The sequence below is a fragment of the Staurois parvus genome, unplaced genomic scaffold, assembly GCF_062004578.1.
Source record: "Staurois parvus isolate SC_StPar_1 unplaced genomic scaffold, SC_StPar_1.0 ptg001252l, whole genome shotgun sequence".
NCBI lineage: Eukaryota > Metazoa > Chordata > Amphibia > Anura > Ranidae > Staurois > Staurois parvus.
The window spans coordinates 978,786-992,797 of record NW_028319048.1 but is presented as its reverse complement, the minus strand read 5'-3'; the positions used below and the strand labels follow the sequence as shown (position 1 = coordinate 992,797).

Genomic DNA, 14,012 nt, shown 5'->3' with positions numbered 1-14,012 from the left:
TATATTGTTTTTGGTCTAAGGTAATCAGGGATGTGGTGCCGTTTGATTGTCCATCAATCCATTGTACAATATTTAATAGATATGAGATATTTGTATACTTAATGCTCACTGATTGATAGAAATATGATTTACTTTTTTGCTGCTCTGTGCTATCATGGATATTGTTTTTATGTCTGTTTTAGCCCAGGTGAAGGGGGTTTATTAATGTTTGGTTGGTTACATTTGTAGCTGTTAAATATTCTACTTTTGATTGAGAATCTTTTTGCCCTTCCAGGTTGGAGTGAAACACTCACTTTTATTGTTTCTTTATTACGTTTTCACTGATTGCATGCTTTCCTATCCTGTTATATTTTTTGTAGGGGAGCAGCCTAAACCTTTCACAAGGCAGAGAAATATTTTGGGCTTGAGTGTGTTTCTTTCTATAACTGGATCAGTATGACAGCCAGGCGATTAGGATTCTTTGAAGGTGGCCGACAATGGCAGCCCTGATATTTGTCTCTGTACATTTTTTATGTATTTTACTATTTCCACAGAAATTTTCATTACAAATACAAATTCCCCATCCTGATAGTAGTTCTGTCATAAAAGAGTAAAACTCTGGAAAGAGAATGATAACTTACCAGGGATCAGAGAGGTGGGGAACTCTGTAAACAGAAAAACAGAAACATCAGAAAAAAGATTATATGGAGAAGTATACAGTATGTACTGCATAATAACTTATTTAATTATCCGCTGTGATGGAAGTTTGTTTTCTTCTTCCAGTGAAAGTATATTTATTGTGTTGGTTTTCCATGTCTGATCACTAATGAGCATGAGAAAGGGCGGCGACCCCTGAGACATTCATTCTTCCTTCCTGGTGAAATGTACGTTTGAATAAAGACAATGCAAGATCTGTGCTCCATCATTTATGAATATACTGTACTGTATATACTGTATATATACTGAAGGAAAAATGGGGTCCAACCTGTTACTAGCAAGGTGTACCTAATAAGGTGGCCGGTGAGTGTATATATATATATATATATATGCCAACACAAAGCAAGAAGATCAGCAAAGATAAATGTAATAAAACTATGTATTGATAAATATTTTACTATTTTACATTTTGTAGGGGTGATGCCCGGAGGTTTAACTATACTTTGAAAAAGGAGGATGCTTTTGTGACAAATGGATTGTAAACCACAAAGAATCTTTTCAATATATTTAATAATAAATAGCTTTATTTTAATTGATCTTTTTGTATTGTTTTGACAACCTAGAAATCAGATATATTGTTTTTGTGGTTAAATCTGTATATAGTGTATATATTGTTTTTGGTCTAAGGTAATCAGGGATGTGGTGCCATTTGATCGCCCATCAATCCATTGTACAATATTTATTAGATATGAGATATTTGTATACTTAATGCTCACTGATTGATAGAAATACGTTTTACTTTTTTGCTGCTCTGTGCTATCATGGATATTGTTTTTATGTCTGTTTAAAGCCCAGGTGAAGGGAGTTTATTAATGTTTGGTTGGTTACATTTGTAGCTGTTAAATATTCTACTTTTGATTGAGAATCTTTTTGCCCTTCCAGGTTGGAGTGAAACACTCACTTTTGTTGTTTCTTTATTACATTTTCACTGATTGCATGCTTTCCTACCCTTTTATATTTTTTGTAGTTGGCATATATATATGCCAACACAAAACAAGAAGATCAGCAAAGATAAATGTAAATGTAATAAAACTATGTATTGATAAATATTTTACTATTTTACATTTTTTAGGGGTGATGCCCGGAGGTTTAACTATACTTTGAAAAAGAGGATGCTTTTGTGACAAATGTATTGTAAACCACAAAGAATTTTTTCAATATATTTAATAATAAATAGTTTTATTTTAATTGATCTTTTTGTATTGTTTTGACAACCTAGAAATCCCATATATTGTTTTTATGGTTAAATCTGTATATAGTGTATACCGTATATTGTTTTTGGTCTAAGGTAATCAGGGATGTGGTGCCGTTTGATCGTCCATCAATCCTTTATGAAATATTTATTAGATATGAGATATTTGTATACTTAATGCTCACTGATTGGTAGAAATATGTTTTACTTTTTTGCTGCTCTGTGCTATCATGGATATTGTTTTTATGTCTGTTTTAGCCCAGGTGAAGGGGGTTTATTAATGTTTGGTTGGTTACATTTGTAGCTGATAAATATTCTACCTTTGGTTCAGAATCTTTTTGCCCTTCCAGGTTGGAGTGAAACACTCACTTTTGTTGTTTCTTTATTACGTTTTCACTGATTGCATGCTTGACTATTGCACCAGAGATAGGCTCGTCCACTTCCCCATTACCACCATTACCGTTCCGCACCAACCCCCTTCCCCTTAACCAATTATACTAACAAAAGACATAACACCAATTTTTGAGTAAATGGCCAACATGGCCTTTTATTAACAACTCAAGTTACAATACACCAACCATTCCTTATAACAGAAACCCACATAATTGTTGTTGGCCTTCGAAGGCACCCCAAAACGATCCGAAATGCACCTGCGGACAACCATATACACTAGGCCTCCAGCCGCAACCAACCAGCTCGGAGACAACCATACCGTCCGCAGTGCAGCACCACCACCTTCCAGTTAAACCTTGGTTAACTGGGAATGTCCCCGGGCATCCCATACCACGGATGGGTCCCACACCATTGTTGTTTACCTTCCAAATAAGAACCGCCTCCAAAGACCAACAACCGCCACCAACCATTCCTTATAACAGAAACCCACAGAATTGTTGTTGGTCTTCGAAGGCACCCCAAAACGATCCGAAATGCACCTGCGGACAACCATATACACTAGGCCTCCAGCCGCAACCAACCAGCTCGGAGACAACCATACCGTCCGCAGTGCAGCACCACCACCTTCCAGTTAAACCTTGGTTAACTGGGAATGTCCCCGGGCATCCCATACCACGGATGGGTCCCACACCATTGTTGTTTACCTTCCAAATAAGAACCGCCTCCAAAGACCAACAACCGCCACCAACCATTCCTTATAACAGAAACCCACAGAATTGTTGTTGGTCTTCGAAGGCACCCCAAAACGATCCGAAATGCACCTGCGGACAACCATATACACTAGGCCTCCAGCCGCAACCAACCAGCTCAGAGACAACCATACCGTCCGCAGTGCAGCACCACCACCTTCCAGTTAAACCTTGGTTAACTGGGAATGTCCCCGGGCATCCCATACCACGGATGGGTCCCACACCATTGTTGTTTACCTTCCAAATAAGAACCGCCTCCAAAGACCAACAACCACCCATGAACCAACATAATCCCCCCCTCTACCTGGAGGGACCCAAAACTCACCCAAACAGGGAGGGTGGGAGGGAAGCTCACACTCTTGCCGTCCAGCTAACTGACTCCCCCTCACAGAACCTCCCATCCTAAGGTGCAGCAAAACCCCACCTACACCAACCTCTACCAATCAGCTACCCCCCACTAACAATAACAAAAATCTTCCTGGAGCTACCTTAACCCTTTCTGCTCTTCCTTCCCCCACTCTGGGCCTAGTCATGTATGCCCTGCGCTATTTCTTCTTTCTTTCGCTACGGGCATTTCTTGACTATTGCACCAGAGATAGGCTCGTCCACTTCCCCATTACCACCATTACCGTTCCGCACCAACCCCCTTCCCCTTAACTAATTATACTAACAAAAGACATAACACCAATTTTTGAGTAAATGGCCAACATGGCCTTTTATTAACAACTCAAGTTACAATACACCAACCATTCCTTATAACAGAAACCCACATAATTGTTGTTGGTCTTCGAAGGCACCCCAAAACGATCCGAAATGCACCTGCGGACAACCATATACACTAGGCCTCCAGCCGCAACCAACCAGCTCGGAGACAACCATACCGTCCGCAGTGCAGCACCACCACCTTCCAGTTAAACCTTGGTTAACTGGGAATGTCCCCGGGCATCCCATACCACGGATGGGTCCCACACCATTGTTGTTTACCTTCCAAATAAGAACCGCCTCCAAAGACCAACAACCGCCACAGCACGCTGGGTAAGCCCTTACCCATGCGTGCCACGCCACAAACGAACAGCCCGCTGCATGCCATCCTGCAGATCCAGGGACCATAAATCCGTCCCAACCGCATTCAAATGTACCCCATCGCACCTGAGATACCGCCAAGTATCCACCTCCAACTCCAAGTGCCAGACCACCAACCCCCCATGGTGACTAAAGAAACGCCCCACCTCACTGTTAACCTTAATCCGAGCCTTGTTGAGCCTCTCTACCGACCGCGCCCAACGCCAAGAGGTACGGGCGACAATGTCGGACCACACCACCACCATCCCCGGATAAGCCCGCCGCAACTGAAGAAAGTCCAGCTTGACATCTCGCACCAGCTCCCGCTCAGCGTGCCTGAAAAAACACCCATGCCCCACTGGACGACGGGACAAAAATTCCCGAACCGCCCGCACTGGGCACACCAGCGAAGCCGGAAGAACGAAAAAACGCACCCGACCACCACGTCCCAATTGGTCCGTCTTAGACCGACGTACCAGCACCTCCACCCATTCACCAAAGCACCTGACTTCATCCACCAATAACCCCCCAAGAACCGATTTGGACGGGCTAACGAGCTCCCCAATACGCAACGCCCCAAAAAAGGCTACCGCAAAAGCCGCCCGAAATAAGCACACCTCAAAGTACGAAGAACACACAGACCACAAATGCACAAACAAAGACCCCAACAACTCAAAAGACACCGGACGACGAGAATCCTTACGTTGATGAGCGCTCAGGTAACCCCGGAGAGCCTGCCGAACCCATAAAATCTTCAGTGAAATCCTGACACCCTTGCAACTTAAAGAAGAATGCCAAACCCGCCAGTCGGCGATCCACCGCAGCAGCCGACACCCCCCGCTCAAAATTCCGCGCCACAAAGTACAATACCGCCAAAAACACCTCCGGCCCCCAGGGATCAATCGCAACCCGCTGTAGCAGATCCAGCCACTCCCACCAGACCCTAGAGTATGCAGACCAAGTCGCCTCACTCACCGAACGCCGGATCCAGCCCGCAAGGACTCCAAGGCAATCTCCCACAGCCCGTCGGGACAAGGAACCCCGTGTTGCTCCGCCGCCGGCGCCACCTCTCAGAATTTGTCCCACTGAAAGCGAGACAAAGCGTCAGCCACGGTGTTATCAACCCCAGGGAGACGCACCGCATGGAGAAAAACATTCAGACGCAGACAACGCAACACTAAATGGCGAAGCAAGGCCACCACCGGTCGTGAAGAAGCTGAGACCCGATTGATGACCTGAACCACCCCCAAATTGTCACAGTGACAACGCACGTTTAGATTTCGAAAATCCTCTCCCCAAACCTCAACCGCCAACACCGGAAAAAGTTCCAACAACACCAAGTTGCGAAGAAAACCCGCCTCCCGCCAGGAAGCTGGCCACGAGGCCGTACTCCATCAACCCTGGAAAAAGCCCCATAGCCCGCCGACGCCGCCGCGTCCCTGAACCATTCCAAGGCAAAATTGCTAACAGGGCCAGACATCCAGAGAGCCCGCCCATTAAACGAATCCAAAAAGGTGTGCCACAAATGCAAGTCCTCCCGATGATCCCGAGTCAACCGAATAAAATGTAAAGGGGAGGTAATCCCTGCCGTCGCCGCCGCCAACCGGCGGCAGAACACCCGACCCATGGGCAGAATCCGACAAGCGAAGTTAAGTTTTGCCCAACAACGACTGTAAGGCCCGCAGCTGAATTTTTCGCTTGCCCCAGCACCCCACGTAGTTCCCCTCGTAGAGCCACCAGCTTAACCTCAGGCAAGCGGCACTCCATCGTGCCGGAATACAAAACAATGCCCAAGAAAGTCATCTCCATAGCCGGGCCCACAGTCTTATCCACCGCCAGAGGAACCCCGAAACGTTCAGCAACGTGTTGCAAAGTGGCCAGCAAAACTGCACATACTCCGGAATCTGGCGGACCCACGCAAAGAAAATCATCCAAATATTGGATGACCGAATTCACCCCTGAGACATCCCGCACCACCCACTCCACGAATGAACTGAACCTCTCGAACAAAGCGCAAGATATAGAACACCCCATAGGAAGGCACTTATCAACGTAAAAATAGCCCTGCCAATGACAACCCAAAAAAAGAAAACTGTCCGGATGGACTGGCAACAGCCGAAAAACCGACTCAACGTCCGATTTCGCCATGAGCGCACCGCGCCCATACCGACGGACCCAGAAAAACAGCCACATCAAAAGACGTGTAAGACACCGAACATGACTCCGAATCAATAGCATCATTCACCGACCCCCCCTTAGGGAAGGACAGGTGGTGAATTAACCTAAACGCATTCGGCTCCTTCTTGGGCACAACCCCCAAGGGAGAAACAACCAAATCCAAAACCGGAGCGCAAGCAAACGGACCCCCCATGCGTCCCAACCCCACTTCCTTACGCAACTTAGCCCAAACCCCCTCCTCATGCCGCAAGGCTGACCGCAAATTCCGAGCTAAGGGAGGAATCAAAGTCAAAGTACACGGGATGCGAAAACCCTCCGAAAAACCCGCCGTCAGCAGCACTGCAGCTGCGCTATCAGGATACCTCTTTAAGAAAAGCCCCATCCTTTCCACTCGCACCGGAGTCGTCCCTCTTACCAGCATGCTCTCCGGAAAGGCCTCGACCCCGCTGGAAACAGCGCGACAAGGGATGGGAGCCCCCGAACCCGGAACATTTGTGCCTAAAACGGCAAGACCCACCAAATCAACACGTCCCCTCTTGGAACTGCCAGAAGAACCCCTGACGCCTGGAGGCCGATTGTCCCGGGGAGAACGAACCGCCGGCCCCGCTCTAAAAAAAAACAAACCAGGGGCCCTCGCCGGTGTCATGAGTCGCATCCAGAGGCCAACGTCCTTATGATCCCAACGCAACGACTGGCGAACCGCCCTCCGCTGCCTAAACTGCTCAACGTACCGAAGCCACGCAGTACCCCCAGAAACCCTGTGAGCCTCACCAATGGCATCAAGGTAACAGAACAGTGCCGAGCAATGTTCAGGAGCCTTCTCCCCAATCACACTAGCCATGATCGCGAACGCCTGCAACCAATTTGCAAAGGTACGCGGGATAAAACGAAAACGCCGCTGCTCCGCTTCCACCCGCCTACTCTCGTCAACCCGGGACCCTTCAAAAGGAAAACGCTCCAAAGGCAAGAGTGAGAATATATCAACGTACTCCCCACTCCAAAGCTACTCCCGTACCTCCGACTGTAAATGCGCACCCAAAGGGCCCTCAAAACACACGTACACTTCGCCCCTGGCCGAGTCCGCCAAGCCGACAGGCCCGGACACCCTCGAATCCGCACCCAACACCGCGGAGGGGGCCGCAGAACCCCGATCACCTGTCGTGGCCGGAACAACCCCTAGCCCAGACCCCGGAGGAGAAGAGACCCCCCGGACGCCGCACGTCCCCGCTGTCCTGTACAAGAACCCCGAAACCTTCCCCACCATCCGGCGGGAGCCACGCAGAAGCAGGCCCAGGCGCCCCACCACCGCCCCACTCAAGACGCCGAAACAGGTCCTGCAAACCGGAAATCACATCACCGAGACCCCCACCCATACCCGACGGGGGAACGCCGACAGTGCACGCCGCAGAGGCCGCGCCCACCGTAGCGGCCCTACCACCCCCCAGCAGGTCCCGTAACGCAGAAGAAAAAGAGATAGACCCCAGAACAGGTAACTCACCAGGCTGCCCAGGAGATGCCCCTTCAGCCGCGTGCTCACGATCCACCGTTGTAGAGCAGCCAGCCGTTGCCCCCATCGGGTTCCGACAGCTCGCCCTCCGACCTCTCGTCCTCCGCACGCTGTTCAGATGGCCTCCCGGTCCCAGGAGCCACGGGTCCTGCTGGTCTGTGCCGCTCACGACTCCGCCTCCCGGCACCAGAAATGCTCACCGCCGTCCCTGGGCTCCGACCTGCAGCACTGCCAGCTGCCCTCCGCCCAGCTCCAGTCTTCCGCTGATGCTGCTGTGGAGCCAGAGCACCAGACCGTCCAGGGGGCCCGCCGGCCGCAGCAGTAGACAGCCCAGCAGCCGCAGAACTCCCTGCTGCACTCCGTCCAGTGCCGATCCCACGCTGCTGCCTCACTGGAGCCGGAGCCCCAGACTTCTCAGGGGGCCCGCCGGCCGCAGCAGGAGACAGCCCGGCAGCCGCAGCTGGGCTCCCTCCTTGACCGGCACCTTGTCAGTGGAGGAGCCGCAGATTCTGCTTCTGCCTCCATGCCGTGTGGGCGGGGGGGGAGGGGCTTCCCCCGCACGAGGCCCCGCCCACTGAGCTCCGCCAATGGCGGGGATTCCTCCCGGCTTCCCCGCTAGCAGAGGCAAGGGAGCGCCCTGCAAGCAGAGCCGGAGGGGCCCGAGCGGGGCTCCCATGGTGGTGCTGAGCTCTGGGAGGGGGGGGGGGGAGCCCGGGCTAAAGCGTTCCGGAGGCCTAGACCTCCGAGCACGTGGGCCCTCCCGCCCCCCTGCTGCAGGTGATGAGCCAGGATCCTGCAAGAGATCCGAGACACGGCTCTGCAGCCAGTCCATCCCCCTGTCCTCTGCTGCCTCCTGCAGCTGAGCCAAAAGGCTGTCCATGGCAGGGCTAAAGGTGGCCTGAAGCAAGGTGTGCTAAACAGACACCAAGCTCACACTCTTGCCGTCCAGCTAACTGACTCCCCCTCACAGAACCTCCCATCCTAAGGTGCAGCAAAACCCCACCTACACCAACCTCTACCAATCAGCTACCCCCCACTAACAATAACAAAAATCCTCCTGGAGCTACCTTAACCCTTTCTGCTCTTCCTTCCCCCACTCTGGGCCTAGTCATGTATGCCCTGCGCTATTTCTTCTTTCTTTCGCTACGGGCATTTCTTTCCTATCCTGTTATATTTTTTGTAGGGGAGCAGCCTAAACCTTTCACAAGGCAGAGAAATATTTTGGGCTTCAGTGAGTTTTTTTCTATAACTGGATCAGTATGACAGCCAGGCGATTAGCATTCTCTGAAGGTGGCCGACAATGGCAGCCCTGATATTTGTTTCTGTATATTTTGTATTTATTTTATCAAATCCACAGTGATTTTCATTACAAATACAAATTCCCCGTCCTGATAGTATCCTCACTTCTGTCATAAAAGAGTGAAACTCTGAAAAGAGAATGATAACTTACCAGGGGTCAGAGAGGTGGTGAACTCTGAAACAAGAAACATCAGAAAAGAGATTATATGGAGAAAAGGAACATTAATAAATGTGATTTGTGTCCCTCCATCTGCTGCACCTTTTCTTTCAACAGATGGAGCATTAAACTGAACATTTCAGTATTTTTACAAACCCGCAGGGATACATTCCTGATATATTACAATAGAAACAGGATCATTAGAAGTAGACGGTGACCCTGGATGATGCCTGAACAAAGATGGGGCCATGCTTCCCAGAGAAAATCAGATGAAGTAATGTCAGGGGGAGTCCTGAGATCTCTAGGAGAGAGTAATACATACCTGAAATCGGGGAATGTGGGGGAATGCAGTTCTGGGACCTCCAGCACTGAAAATATGTAATAGAAAGAGGTGCTGGAGGGTCTATTGATGCTGGCTGCTGGGGGATCTATTGTTGTGGGGGAATTATTTTTGTGTGGTGGTCTATCGTTGTGGGGGGGTTATTTTTGCATGGGGGTATATTGTTGCTGGGAAGTGTTATTGTTGCTAGTGGGGTGTTATGTTTCTGGGTGGGCTTTTGTTGCTGGGTGGGGTCTACTGTTAAGGGAGGGGTATATTATTAATAGCTGCTGGGAGATCTGCTGTTGCTGCTGGGGAGTCTATTGTTTCTTGGGTGTATTATTCTGTTGCTGGGGGGTCTATTGTTGCTTTCGTGTATTTTCTGTTGCTGGGGGGGGTCTATTGTTGCTGGATGCAAGGGATCTGTTTTACTGATTTTCTTGTTATCATGTCTTAGCATGTCTTATTTGTTTCTGTATTCTCTAAAGGGGGCTGTACTAGGAGGTGGGTAGGGGGAGCAACCAATGGACGATGCTCGGAGGTAGGTAGGGGGTGAAGACAAAGAGTGACTCAGAAGGGGGGAGTACTCTGAGAAAAAAAACTCTGTCTGGAAGTGTTACAATACTGAGCGTGGAACAACACATCTGATGCTAGACCTGCTTTATAGTTCCTTTCCTGTCATTATTCTTACTGTATACTCAAGCATGCATTGGTTACCCCCATTCTCAAAAAACCTCGCTGGAGCCCACCTGTTTGAATAACTTAATACCCATCTCCCTGCTCCCGTTTGCCTCCAAGCTTCTCGAGCGCCTTGTTCACAACCGTATGAACTGCTACCTCACAGACAACAAACTTCTTGATCCCCTACAGTCTGTCTTCTGCCCACAACATTCCACAGAAACTGCCCGACTAAAACTCACTAATGACCTACTAACTGCTAAAACCAACGGCCATTACTCTGTACTCATCCCAACCAATGGCCATTACTCCATACTCAGAAAAAATGAGGAAGGGTTGTAACAGCGCAAACACTGCAAAGTCCTGGGAAATGGTAGTATGGGGTGATGGTGGTATTAGTGGCTACTGTATGAAGAGCGTAGGATTCCGTGTGGCACTGAGGGCAAGGCTTCCAAATAAGCTGTAGCAACTTCTGTAGATGAGAAAAAGGAGAGAAGCGCCTCTAAGTGCAATAAGTCTTTTAATTCAAGTCTAAATGTAGAAACACTCACATGTGTGAAGTAATCATAAGCATAAAAACCATGGTTAACAATCGTTAACAGGGGGGTGGTAACCCGGGTGAAGAGCCGTCATCTTACTGTGATGTGGGGAGGTCAGCTCTCAGCTGGAACAGCGTGGTGGCTGGAGGGGAACAGCGGTGAGGCCGGCTTTCATGCACGTCCTCCCTCAGAGCCGGATGGAACGCACGCTGGAACGTAGCGGCGGCGTGGCCGTGATGACGTCAGATCCCAGGGTGCACTGCGACGCGTTTCGGAGCATGCACTGGCCGTGGAAGGCGAAAGTGCACTCCTTTTTCAAGCACTCCTTCAAGCACTCTGCTTGAAAAAGGAGTGCACTTTCGCCTTCCACGGCCAGTGCATGCTCCGAAACGCGTCGCAGTGCACCCTGGGATCTGACGTCATCACGGCCACGCCGCCGCTACGTTCCAGCGTGCGTTCCATCCGGCTCTGAGGGAGGACGTGCATGAAGGCCGGCCTCACCGCTGTTCCCCTCCAGCCACCACGCTGTTCCAGCCGAGAGCTGACCTCCCCACATCGCAGTAAGATGACGGCTCCTCACCCGGGTTACCACCCCCCTGTTAACGATTGTTAACCACGGTTTTTATGCTTATGATTACTTCACACATGTGAGTGTTTCTACATTTAGACTTGAATTAAAAGACTTATTGCACTTAGAGGCGCTTCTCTCCTTTTTCTCATTACTCCATACTCATCCCAACCAACGGCCATTACTCCATACTCATCCCAACCAACGGCCATTACTCCATACTCATCCCAACCAATGGCCATTACTCCATACTCATACTCCTTGACCTTTCCGCTGCCTTTGACACAGTCGACCACCAGCTCCTCCTCAGTAAACTCCACTCCATCGGCCTCTGTGACTCAGGGGCTTGTTAGCGCTCTTGTTAAAGCCGGCAAGTTAAATTAAAGAAGTAAAATAAAAGTATAAAAATAAATTGTATCAAAACAAATATTAAAAAAATCTAGCAGTTCACCACCCCCGTACACAACCCCATGCAAACGTCTGGATGAGAACAACACCACATCTGATGCTAGACCTGCGTTATAGTTCCTTTCCTGTCATTATTCTTACTGAATCATGAGATAGAAAAACACGAATATCATACTGCCTCTCAAATGCCACATCCCTATATACCTCCAAAATGTAAAAAATAATTGTGTCAGATTTTGCTGGCATTAAAGGGAGCACACATTGTAATTCATAAAAAAAGGAAACATTTTATTACAAACAAGATTGATACATTAAAATCACATTAAGATCATAACAGGTCGATAAAAGCTAATGTGTGTTTGTTATACAACTTTGACACCAGCTGCGGCTTATTTACCACATATAGGTTTATAATATATTCAAATAAATGGCCAATTGCCTCATTCAAGAAATATGTTGTGTGGAATTAAGTCCTCATGGGGACTTATTTCTGCCGAAAAACTCTTCTAAGTGCTTCTTTATAAATATCTTGAGGATCTTCCTGACAATAGAGGTTAGCTCTGAGGAAGAAGGCTTGACCTTGACACCAACATGTGCTAGATAGTCTCAGCTACTTCATTTCATTTTATGCACTGGAGAGGTAATCTTCTCATACATTCCATCTCTGAGGACGTGACAGCACCCTGTACCTAGGATTTGATGATTTTTACATCTTTTGTGAGTATTTTAATTTAAAAAGTTGACAATTTAATGGTGTCAGAAGCAGGGTCGGACTGACCATTTGGAAACTTGGGCACTGCCCAAGGGCCCGGGGTCAGTAGGGGGCCCCATGAGATGCCCCTGGTACCTTTTTCGTAGGCTTTTTTGAGTTTGGTCAAGGACACAGGGGCCACATGATCCCCTATTGCTCGGGGGGCCCCATGAGTTGTTAGTCCGCCCTTGGTCAGAAGGTTCTGCACTAGGCCATTGAGTTTTTTCTTTTCTCTGTTTCTTTAGTATCAAAGATTACCCGGGTCAGAAGGAAGCTGCGAGGCCTGGAATAATCTCTGCACACTTTTAGTTCTGAACAGTATTAAAGGAGGAAAACTCTTCAGCCCCGTGTCCTAAATCTGTATCCTTCAACACTCGAGCGCTGATATTGTATGTGTATTTAAAGGAACCGGTCTGTAGTTACTTGATAAAGAGTTCAACGCCCTTTTAAATATAGGCACCACACTGGCCTTGCACCAGTCCATTGGTACTAAGACAGCTAGAAGAAGTATTTCAAAATTAGAAACAATGGCATTTAATCAGAGCTCTGCTCTTTAAGGACACATGGGTGTAAGCCTTCTGGTCCTGATGTTTGGTTCACTTTTTATTCTCTGTCTCTGGACCTATTGATTTTGAGCCATTGTGGTTCATTTGAGGCTGTGGCAATACTATCCCCATTATGGGCTTGAGTTCCTCCAATTTCTTTTTATACCAAGAGCTAAGGAAAGTATTTTATAGATTTGCCTTCCTTTTGGCCCCAGTCACCAACTATGAGCTATCCCGTAAAGGGACCTTCATGCTCAGACAATTTTTTACTAGTAACATGTTTAAATCATTTTTTTGGGGAGGGGTTTTTCGTATCTTTCCCAACCAGTTTTTTTTTTCCCTGGCAGATTTATGAGTTTCCATACATAATGTATTATATACATATTATAGCATTAAGTTTTCTGGGAACCTATCAATCTTGATATATAAGGGGAATATTGATGCACTTTTTGCATATTCTAAGTGAAGGATCTACACCTCCCTTGTTGGGTCTGTAGATGTTTTATTGAGGAATAGATCTAGGTCCTCCATATGGTGTCTTCCCTCCACCATCAATTGCTATGCCATAGATCACCCCTAACCCTCCCACCTAGGTTGAATCACATCAGGTGACCTGGATCTACTCACCAGCCATCCCATGGGGAGCGCACAGCAGGACCAGGAGAAGGAGAAGAGACATCGTCCTTCTCATTTTGGATTCTTCTTTCTGTATCAATCCTCCATCAATACAAACTGCTCTGAGTAATGGTTTGTTCACAAATACGATATCAGCCTTGCTGCTGCTCTTTTATAACGTTTTTTTCCAAGTCCCTTGTCCTTTGGCACATTCCACATTAAATTTAATATTGACTTCCTTATACTCTACCATTACTGTCACACCAAAAATGTTACTCCGAATCATTATTATCAAGGTACCTGAACACCCACTGAGACCTCGGGGTAAATCATTTAAATATTTCCAGTAAATGACC

General features: G+C 48.0%; 1 long non-coding RNA gene across 1 annotated transcript; it reads right to left on the bottom strand.

Annotated features, from left to right (window-relative positions):
* Window positions 1-620: 620 nt before the first annotated feature.
* LOC149437843 (uncharacterized) lies at window positions 621-13,801 on the bottom strand. The gene is made up of 3 exons (XR_016307992.1): window positions 13,669-13,801; window positions 9,228-9,251; window positions 621-644 (listed from the first exon to the last, which is right to left on the bottom strand). It is a non-coding gene; the product is annotated as an uncharacterized LOC149437843 (long non-coding RNA).
* Window positions 13,802-14,012: the final 211 nt, after the last annotated feature.